The following is an 11,970-nucleotide window of genomic DNA, read 5'->3' as shown; positions in this document are numbered from 1 at the left end:
GTTAAATGCGTTATCAATCCATAACTAATTTCGACTTCAGTTCTAGGACCAACCTCGATTAAGGACTTGTCTACGGTAAGCTTGTTGAGATTTAGTGTTCCGGTCTTAAGGCTTAGAGCTTTCTGACATTTGTAGGAGCTATATGGACATTATTGAGAGGCAGTTGGATGTTCTTGGTTTATCTTCTTCGGCTCGCTTGGTTTTGATGCATCAAGTGATGGTCTGGGAATTGATAAAAGTTCTTTTTTCAGAAAGGGAAAATAATGGTCAACTGAATCTATGGCTGCTGACGAGGAAGATATGATGCAGGATATCAAGGAAGGTCCTCCAGAAGTTGAATCGGAAGCACTTCCTCTTATTAGGAGGGCCCAATTTAGTTGTTGGCTGCAAGAAAGCGTATATCATCGTGTTCAAGAAGTAAGCTCTGTGAATAATTCAGGTTACTTGGAACACTTATTCTTTCTCTTGACTGGGCGACAACTTGATGCAGCTGTGGAGCTGGCAACTTCTAAAGGAGATGTTAGATTGGCTTGTTTACTGAGCCAGGCTGGTGGATCAACTTTTAATCGTTCTGATGTTGGAAGACAGCTTGATGTTTGGAAACGTAATGGTCTGGAGTCTGGACTTCAATTTCATTGAGAAGGAAAGGATTCGACTTTATGAGTTGCTTGCTGGTAATATTCATGGTGCTTTGCGTGGTATTGACATTGACTGGAAGAGATTCTTAGGATTGTTAATGTGGTATCACCTACCTTCAGATACTGCATTGCCATTTGTGTTTCAAACTTATCAGCACCTTCTTGATGATGGAAAAGCTCCATTTCCTGTTCCAATTTATATTGATGAAGGACCAATTGAAGAGAATGCAAATTTGAGCAGGGTGGAAAGATTTGATCTTTCATACCATCTTATGCTTCTGCATGCCAGTGAAGAGAGTCAACTATGCTCTCTGAAAACAATGTTTACCACTTTCTCTTCCACACATGATCCACTTGACTACCATATGATATGGCATCAGTAGGCTATATTGGAAGCTGTTGATGCTTTAAATTCTAATGATCTTCAAGATCTTGACATGGGACTTATATCTCAGTTACTGTGTCAGGAGCAGTGTCATTGGGCTATCTATGTAGCCCTTCACATGCCCTACCGTGATGATTATCCTTGCCTTCAAGCTATTCTTATCAGGGAAATTTTGTTCCAATATTGTGAATCATGGAGTTCACACGAATCACAGCGCCAATTTATTGAGGACTTGGGTATTCCATTGCAGTAGTAGCATGAAGCTATGGTATGTTGTTGGTTTTCTAGATGATTTGGTCTGATTCCGTGCATGTGAAGCCTTTATGTTTTACTTCTTGTTGGTCTAACCTGAGTGGTATTATATGCTAACATTTGGAGCTTTGATGGTTGATTAGGTGCTCTATTTGGGTTAGAATTTAGATCCATCATTAATTTAAATTCTTTGCATAGTGGCAGATTGTCAGCATCCTGGTTGGGTGGGATCTTTGAATCTCGTTCTTTCTTTTCTTTTCTTTTCATCTTACTTTCTTTTTCCCTTTTGTAGATGAACTCCTTCTAAACTTTCTAGACATCTTGATTGTCCTGCTGTATGCTTGTATCTGTATGTGTCCATTTGTGTATGCATGATGGAAGAGAGAGAGAGAGAGAGAGAGGTTATTTAGAGCAGTGAAAGTTTGGGTGGAATCTTTAAATATCATCTCTTTATTTGATTAACTCCTTTCAAATAACTAGCAATTTGGATTTGTCCTGCTCTATGCTCATATTTGTATCTTTGTCTGTTTGTTGATATATGATATGAAAGAGAGCTTTCAAAGGTTCTTTGGAACTCAAGTGTTGTTTGCCAAGTGAGAAAATTGTCCTCATATGATGCAGGCAGTGTATTTCAAATTACCATGGGGATTTACCAAAGGCTCTCGAACACTTTTTGGAATGTGAAAATTGGCAAAAGGCTCATTCTATTTTCATGACTTCAGTTGTTCATGAATTGTTCTTGTCTGGTATGATCTTATTGCAGATTAAGTAATTCATGTATGCCTTGTGAGCTTTGTTATACTGTTATCGTTTTCTTTTCTAATGCCTTATGGATGTGACTTTAAATCAAATTTTAAGTCTCCCCCTCCCCCTTCCTTTACCCCAGTAAAAAAACATAAAAAAGAATGATATAAAATTACATAAAAAATAATAACGGTGATGTGACCTTCAAAATTAATTTGGTTTAGACCTCAAAGAAAGTGTATGTATATTATCGATATTGTGAAACACGGTATTACATAGCAGGACAGAATTACCTAAGAATCTTTTTTATTTTCTATGTTCAAGTTACCTTTTTCCCACCTTTAAAAGTTTCCATTTAGCCCTCTAAAGCATTTACTAAAAGAAAGTTTAGATACTACTAGTAAAGTGATGTTTGAAGGGGGGGGGGGAAACAGCTTATTCTTGAGAATTCTGATTAAGCTATACAATCGAGGGGGTTTGGTAATTCATTCTTAGAATTTTCTGTTTGTATTGATGTATTAGAGCACAAAACCCCATGTCCATGCGAGGATGTGTCTTACCACATCGCAGGTGGGTGGCTTGTTATGCTCTTACTATTTTGAGACCCAGGGTCATGCAGATTATAGATGCTGCTTCTACCAACTCTTAGGATCAATTTTAGTTGTTTAAATTTGTTTCAGATTCATTTTAGTTGAAGAATGTAATGCTCAATTTTGAGTTACTAGAATTGATAAGTCTCAAATATTGTTGGTATAGTTAATCCAGGTCTTATGTTTTTTTTCTTCTATGCAGCCAATGACTCGGAGGTATGGCAGATTGCAACTTCCATGGAGAACCACAAGTCAGAAATCGAAAATTGGGATTTGGGACCTGGAATTTATATTTCATTCTATGTGCTAAGAAGTTCATTCCAGGAAGACAACAATACTATTGCTGAATTGGTAAGAAACTCGCGCAATTTATCAAGACCGTATAATCTAAATCTGAATATAAGCTATAGCATGTTGGACGCTTCTGTTAGTGAACCATATCATTCCAGTTTTTGTGAACACAGCTTCCTGGTTATGGGGTTGTGCTTAATGCTATCCTTAGCTTGAGTCGTGTTTTTCCTTCTAAACTTTGGGTTCATCTCAATGAGGTGGCCACTTTAAGCAAAGTGTAGCAAGTTAATTCTATTAACATAAATGATGGTTGAAAGTTTAAAGCTTGTCAGGTGAGCAAATATTGCTAATCATTTTTGTCTGTGTGATCAAATCATGAGTAATTTTTCAACATTTGGAACCGGCTGAGATATAATGATGCCATTTTTCTTGCGAATGTTTCTCTTCTTTTTTTGTTTTCTTTTTCCCATCATCTTCCTATTAGATTCGTGATAGATTAAGCAATTGCACCCTTAAGTTGTTGAACCAAATTTGTGAAATATCATCACTTGATTTATGTATTTCCTTCTATAAGTGATTGTTGGTGAATTTTTCAGTATTCTCTTGACAACAAAAATGCAGCTTGTACAGACTTTCTTGGCCGTTTGAACGAGTCTAGAGCAGTTTGGGTGACAGGTTACATGTTGATGCGAGGTATTTATGTTAATATCTCTTCTTACGAGTGTGAATAAATATATATATATGGATGGATGGATGGAGGACGGACAGACGGACCTCTAAGACCTCTAAAACGTAATTCAATATTCTCAGTTTGTGATGCAACATGAAAACCTAGGGGAATCCTCTTGTAATTAAAAGAGGAGGTGCAAACGGAGACTCGGTCCTAAAACGTAATTCAATATTCTCAGTTTGTGATGCAACATGAAAACCAAGGGGAATCCCCTTGTAATTAAAAGAGGAGGTGCAAACGGAGACTCGGTCCTTGTATTATAATCGCACAGTGTGAACTATTAGCTGTTAAATGAACTAAATTTAGCCCCTGAAGTATACCTATTTTCCCACTTTACGCCCTAAATTATTTTTTTTCTCAGCTTGACCCTTAAACTATCATTTTCATCTCAGATTGCCCCAAAAGTATTGGCATCCAATAATAATATGACATGCATCACGTTCTTGTTGGTTGCTTTTATATTTTGGGGTAAACTAGGAAAAAATGATAGAATAGTCTGTATGAGATAAAATGGGACAAAAAAGTGTAGTTTGTATGAGATAAATTGGGATAAAAAGTAGTTTAGGATGTAAAGTGGGAAAAAAAGTAGTTCTTCACGGACTCAATTGTGAATTAAGCCTAATAAAATTGTATATTCTGGCAACCAGCTTATGTCTGCATAACAAGTTTTTGTAAACTCAAGAACACCCCCCTTTACTTTTTTTTCTTTTAAAATCATAAATTTCCTTGATTTTATTACAAACCTTTTCTTTTCTTTTGAAAAGCAGCTGGTAGTACTTTTTCCCCTTTTTTCCTTCTCATTTACGTGGCTCTTAATGTCCCAGATAGGGTCGGCCCAACACATGTGCCACATGGGCGACGGCCCAGGGCAGCATGTTGGGGGCAGTTTTCTAGGGCTTAATTTCTATGTTACACGGTTTTACTCGCCTAAACCAGTTGAAGAAGTCTCTGGTTGAGCAGATTGGGAATTGAATGATTTACCATTTTTCTTCATTAATTCTGTACATATTTGAGTACCAGGTTGCATTTCACTTTCATCGGTAGTTTCCTACTCCATTGTTAACCAGGGTAGTTTCCTCATTTGGTTCTTAACTTAGAAGGTGTGCATTGGGGAGTTGTTAATGGTGAAGAACTCTTTGAACACAGCTGATACATATGGCTATATAACGTAAGAAAATCTTATTCTTTTAGTGTTTCAGCTTCAAGCTTTCAATGAAAACGAACTAAAAATCACATCCTTCTCATTCTTTTTCATAAGATTACCCAATCAATGTACAATATATCAATGTATTTGTTGGATAATCGTTCCTACATTAAGCTTAGTGCATTCGAGATTTTTAGTTATTGTTATGTATTCCTAAATCATGATTTAGTTGTTGATTAATCTATTTGTATCTGTTATGATTAATGATGTGTAACATGTGTTTGATATAAAATCAGTACCTTGTTCTCGACTGGCACCTTGACTTGCACTTTGATCTTGAGATTCCAACGACTGATCTTGCTTTAAGAACTTGATTGAACAAAGTAGTTATCTATTTAAATCATAAATCTAACATTAAACACTAAAGAACCATATATACCTTTGATCTAGGTTTTTTCCACCGAAAACTTATCGGAAACTTATTACCTATGCACAATTTCCCTTCAATTCTTTCCATTTACTACTATGCTATTAGTTGTGAAATTCTTGATGTTTATATTCTGAATTTTATGCCAAATGAATCCAAATGTGGAATCAAATAGGCCCGAGATTTGCATTTAGCATCTTTTTTTCTTAGATTACTCGGTTAAACTTATCTAATAGGGGAAGGATTTATGCTTGGATTCAAACTTTGAATTTATTAGATGCCAGTTTTTGAAGATGACTGCATGAACCATTTGAGTTTTGAGTTCAATTAGGAATGCTTATTCTTTCTCTTTAGTGTGTGAATTTGGTGGTTGGCATGAACTAATCCTATGATAAACCCATCCTCGAAGTGTTGTATCGAATCGGCTCGTGATTTGTATTTAGCATCTGGAATCTATTTTTGTAACATCCCAAAACTAGAGCAAGTGACTAAAATAGAAGTTTTGAAAATTTGAAGTCTAATTTCGAAAGATCTGAAAGTTCAGAGACTTAATTAGGAATATTTTGAAGACTATTTGGTAAATATGTAAGGAAGTAAGGGTAAATTGGTCTTTGCAAAGAAAGATTTTTATTATCTCTTTATAAAAGAGATAACCACGTGTAAATGGAAAAGAAAATTATGGAGAGATGGGTTCAATTTCTTCTTTCCGTGTCTTCATGTATAAGGTGAGTTGGATTTAATTTGCTTGTTTCTTTAATTTTATGGTTTCTTTTGATTCTTGAGTGATAAGAAAGAGCAAGGGAAGAGTTATGGTGACCTAAAACTCCAAAATGAACAAGTTATAAGAGATTTAGAAAAAAGAGTTTTTAAGTGAATTATTGAAATAGAAGGAGTTAACAGAATTTGAAGTTAAATTTGACTTGTCAAAGGGTTAATTAAGAAGTTAGAGGTGATAGAATTGAATTAAGAACACATGGAAAATTTGATGAAATTCTTTTATTCAAGAATTGTGGTGAATTATGAGGGATGGTTAAGTGTTATAAGAAGGTTTACATATGTATAGATGAGTTTTAAGGCATAAGGAGGGGTTAATAAGTAGAATTTGAGGTCAAAGTAAGAATTTTTGGGCTCAAATGAAATTTCTGGGTTGTATGCATCGATGCATGTTCAATGTGCATCGATTCACTCTCAAATAAATGAACATCGATTGCAATTGGTGTATCGATGCATCCCCTTAAAATAAATACATCGAAGGTAAATTGCGTATCGATGCATGGGTAGTGCATCGATGCACATGTTAAAGAATGCATCGATGCACTGTAGAATGCATCGATGCACTTCAAGGGGAAATTGAAATAGACATTTCTTTTGGTCTAAGAAATGATAGATTAGAATATATCAATTAGATACTAATATGTATCAATGTATGATTATGTAGATACCAAACTCGAACAAGTTCTGGAAGGATCATCAAATTAAGATTCGATCAAAAGAAAGGAATCATAAAATGGAATTGGAACTTAGTGAGGCCAAGGTGAGTGCATATTAGATAGTGTATTATATTTAATGGAAATAAGACTTGTGACAAGTCTATTTCCTATACTAAAATGCATGAATTCACTAATACGGGCATATGTTTGATATGTTACATGTGTGTTATTGATGGTTACATGTGTTAATAATATATATGAATACATGTTTATATGATACATGTTCAGTGTCCATGGTATATGTACACATGATAACATGATATAAGTTAAATTATATAATATGATACATAACTATAAGATAAGTGAAGGAATGTATATATGATAGAGATTATGTATGAGATATATGAGAAGAGGTAGACGTGATTAGGTGAAAAAGAATACAAACATATATTAAGCCATGTTATATGTGATAAATGAATGATATGAAAAGTGAGATAAACAAAGTATGGTTGATATAGGATAATATAAGAATAACTCATAGGTTATATGATAAAGATGGAACCATATAGGAACATTAATTGAGTACTTGATAATAAGTCATAAGGTTATATGAATAGGTAATATAAGTTATAAGATGAGAATATATAGGAATATCAAATAAGTTATGAGATAAGTTATATGACATTGATATATAGGCAGATGAAAGTATACACATGAATACATGTATAAATTTATATGTTATTTTATATGCTATGAGATATACCCATGAACATATGTGATGTGATATATGCTATGAGAAATGACTCATGTGACTAAGTGTGAATTGATATAAGTATGTGATATGAAGTTATGGGTATATGTGTCATATGTTATTATATGTGACATGATAGATATGAGTTTATGTGATATAAAAGTGTATATGTGAAATAACATGATAGGTGATAAAATGTGAGTCTATATGATTATGTGTTATATGTTACATGATATGACATGCGAGTTACATGAACAACTGAGAAATGGTATAAGTCATAGGAAACGATCTACGTGAATACATGCACTTGTGCTACATGTGATATGATATGAGATATATGGTTACACATACATGTGGTATGTGACAGAAGAGAAATAACAAATGATATGAAATGTTATAAATGATAATGCCCATGTTATGTGATATGAGAGCTAGGGGTATAGTTGGCATGCCAAGAGTCGAGGGTTTGCCTATGTCTTTCGAGACATATGGACAATTTACCTTGGTTCTTCGGGACCTATGGACAGTTGCCGAGGTTCTTTATGACCTTTAGATAGTTGTCGGGGTCTTTGTGACCTCTGGATAGGTCCTTCGGGACATTTATACGAGCTGTGGTGACAGCATAGTGGTGCACAACCTCAATAGACTCATGTATCTACAGTTCTCACATGTGTACCATGGGCTAATAAAGAGATAACATTAATAAACTGGATATGATGATATGTTTGTTTCCTTGTGAAATGTTATGTGTGATATATGATGGTACAAATGGTAATTATAAGATTATATGATAAAAGGAATCAATGATAGTGATCAGAATAAAGATGATGATATAGTTGCTTGTGTGTATGTGATTTACGATAGGATATATGTTTTACATGACATGATATATATATGTCATATGATATACGTGAGTACATGTTAAGGTATATATGAATGAGTATAATTGATTGACATAATGATATAATAACAAATCTATAAGATACATGATATGGATATAAAAGATCATAGGAATAGGAGATAAGAGATATGAATGATAATGATATATATGTATGTATGTACTTGTTACATGTAAAACTATATGAGTTGTGTGAAATGATGGTAGTAATTGTTTATGTATGATTACTAGTTAAAGTTACATTATATGTTTATTGCCTCACTAAGTCATAGACTTAGCATGTGAGTGTTTCACACGTAGGTTCCGGAAAGCAAGAAGAGAAGTTTAGAGGAGCAAGACAGGTCAGATTCTCCTTTCCACAATTCAAATCAGAAATATGTTAAATTATATGTATTTTGTTATATGAAATGTAGTTGGCATGTAAGATAAAAGATTTGTGTTGGATACGCTCTGACCAATTTGTAAAACCATACGTTTTATACAATAGAAATTATTTGGATTTTATTGGAAATGCCTAACTGAATTTCATTAGATTTTGTCAAAGAAAAAGTTTTAAACGGTCAATGTGACACCTCGGACTCGTATTCGGGTCGGGTATGTGTTGGGGGTGTTACAATTTTCCTATTCTTCGACTACCTCGTTAAACGTTTCCGGTAGAGAATGACTTATGTTAAGATTCGAACATTGAATTTGCAAACTACCACATTTAAAAAGTATTTGCATGAGCGGATTGAGCTAAGTTTTGAGTTCAGGAATGCATCGTTCTTTCTCTTCTAAACCTTTGATGTTATGTAAATTTGGTTACAACTTGTAGGTGGTTGGCATGAAGATATCATATCCCTTTTCTCTAGACAATGTTCCAGGTCCCCCCATCGTAAAATAATAGAGGTTTTTACTTCAAAAAATGCACGAAGACATCGTTTTAGGTGATATTTGTAGCCTTGTAGGTTTTGGTTTGTATTAGTATTGATATTGTTTGACTATAATTTCTATTACATTTTTGTTTTAAAAGAATTATTTATGTTTTTTCTATTATACGGTACAAGTATAGAGGCATAAAATTGTTATCTCGCCCAGGGCATTAAAACTCATTGGATCGGCCCTGGTCCCTGAGAATCAATCATCTTTCGTATTGTCACAGAACAGTTCTGTATCTTTTCTTTTTAAGGTTTACTGTACCGATACGTAATATACTTCAGGTTCTTGGTCTGTAGTGATTGGATAAATGTTTCTGTGAAACTATGGTGCAGAGTGGCTTATTTGAAAGTGGCAGAGGAGATATGCAATTTGTTGTTTTCCGATACTAGTGGAAGTCAAGTATATGATGACCAATTAAGTTGCTATGATACCATCTTCAACGCTCCCATTCCGGAAGACCTTCGTTCAACTCATTTACAGGAGGCAGTTGCAGTTTTGACTTGCAGTCTTTCAGAAGTGTTAGTTTGTGTAGCTAACCCTGTTCTTGTTCCTATTGTTGCTGGATTGTGATTTTGGCTTTTAGTGCAGGATGTTGTAAAACTAACATCATCAATGATTTATGTTGTAAAACTAACATCATCAAATATTTATCTTAATTTATAAATGAATGAATGAATGAATGAATGAATGAATACAAACAAATGTGTTTGGTTGGTTTGGTTCACGAATTAGTTTGCTTATTCAGTTTTCTTTTTCATTTTATTTTTATACATTTTAAATATCAGTGAAAGTAAGGGCTAAATTGAATACATGATAAACTTTAGAATTCAAATTATGAAATCTAAGGAATTTAAGGACTAATGGTAAAATTTTATTATTTTTCTTTGGTTTGTAAATAAGAGATAAAAAAGAGTGTTGGTCGACAAACATTAAATGAATAAGTTCATGAATGTTAAATGAATATGTTTGCTAATGTTAAATGATGCTAAATAAATCGAACACGAATACTTTTAAAATTAAATAAACGAACAAAAACATGATTTTAAAAATTTGAAACAAACACAAACTGAATATCTACATATTCAAAAATAAACAATTGAACTCAAACACAATCTTATTAGTTTGAGTCCTATTCATTTACATCTTACTATAAATACATCAAGGAATGAAATGCTTATAGAACATAAAACAAACCTTCTTTGCCTTGACAACAAGGATATGCATCTCGTACAAAGAGTCCATATATCTCTTTTATTCAACAGAACCAAACATAAGTTACGTAACCCCAGAAATACATAAACAAATCATATTAAGAAACAACAGTGCAGGACAAATACCAGATTCAGACAATAGTCTTTATGTTTTCTTAAATTTAGCAACGAACAGTAGGCTTGTAGTGACTGCAATGATCTTGTCCGAACAGGAGAGAAACAAGTTTCCAAACTCCACATGAGCAGGATAAGCGTTGTATTCTTCAATCCCCTCGGCACTCTCAAATGTGGATTCAAACACGAGTGAACCCTTAAATTTTTCAATACTAAGGTCCTCGTCGTCATGTATTGAAAGTCAAAGAAAATGGTAACATATGGGCTGCTAAATGGGTGGCTAAATTGTCAAAAATGGATGCAAATAGGACGGCTGCAAATGTTCAAAATTAGGTAGCCATTTTAGTTGAATTTTGTGCATGAGAGAATTACATTTTAAGCCATGCACTTTAGGGTATTTTCAAGATTAGTCCTTAAGCTTCAACTATAAATACTCTAACCCATTTAGCTTCAAAATCATCCCAAATCATTTCTTTCTCCCAATACTAAAGAGTTTAGAGAGTTCTCTTGTGAGTTGTGAGTGTTTTGTAAACACCTGTAAATTTTCTCTTTATTAAAATATTTGCAGCAGTCCGGAGACGTAGGCATAATAGACTAAACTTCGTTATCATTTTCGGGAATCATTTTTCTGCGATATGAATTTGTCGATGGAGGTGTTCTAATACACGGTGGTTCGTAAGAATTGTTAGAAACAATCCAAACGAAGTCAGATTCGAGTGGGAGCGATGGCTGCAGACGAAGGGAATGTGAAAATGAGAAGTTTGATAGTGTAGATTTTGGCTTTTGGAAGGTGCAGATTTGGCTTTTGGAAGATACAGATTGAAGATTTTCTGTACCAGAAAAATCCATATCAACCTCTCTCAGGAAAGCAACTAGAGGGCATGAAGAATGAAGACTGGGTTCTTCTCGACAGACGAGCCCTCGGAGTTATCCGATTGACGTTGTCCCGAAATGTTGCTTTCAATATAGCAAAGGAAAAGACCACGGCGAGTCTTATGGCATCTCTCTCCAGTATGTATGAGAAGGCATCGACCTCAAACAAAGTTTATTTGATGAGGCGATTATTCAATTTGCGGATGGCATAAGGGGCATCAGTGGCTCAACACCTAAATGAACTCAACACAATCACAACCCAGTTGAGTTTTATGGAAATTGAATTCGATGATGAAGTTCGAGCTTTAATTCTCTTATCATCTCTACCAGACAGTTGGAATGCTACTGTTACAGCAGTCAGCAGCTCGTCGGGAAACAATAAATTGAAATTCGATGATGTTCGAGATCTAATATTGAGTGAATAAATTCGACGGAGAGAATCGGGTGAAACATCAAGCTCCTCAGCCTTGCACAATGAGTCTAAAGGGAGAACTTCAGAAAGAAATTCAAATCGTGGAAGATCAAAATCCAGAAAGGGAAAATCAAGAACGGGAAAGAAAGATTATAAATGTTA

General features: G+C 34.4%; 1 pseudogene; it reads left to right on the top strand.

The window, feature by feature from the left end:
* Positions 1–5: 5 nt before the first annotated feature.
* Positions 6–9,794, top strand: LOC120212396 (annotated as a pseudogene).
* The last annotated feature ends 2,176 nt before the right edge of the window (positions 9,795–11,970 follow it).

This window comes from Hibiscus syriacus, unplaced genomic scaffold (assembly GCF_006381635.1).
Source record: "Hibiscus syriacus cultivar Baekdansim isolate YM2019G1 unplaced genomic scaffold, ASM638163v2 tig00110013_pilon, whole genome shotgun sequence".
Taxonomy (NCBI): Eukaryota; Viridiplantae; Streptophyta; class Magnoliopsida; order Malvales; family Malvaceae; genus Hibiscus; species Hibiscus syriacus.
Note: the sequence above shows the minus strand (reverse complement) of the source record. Positions and strands in the feature narration are given on the sequence as shown.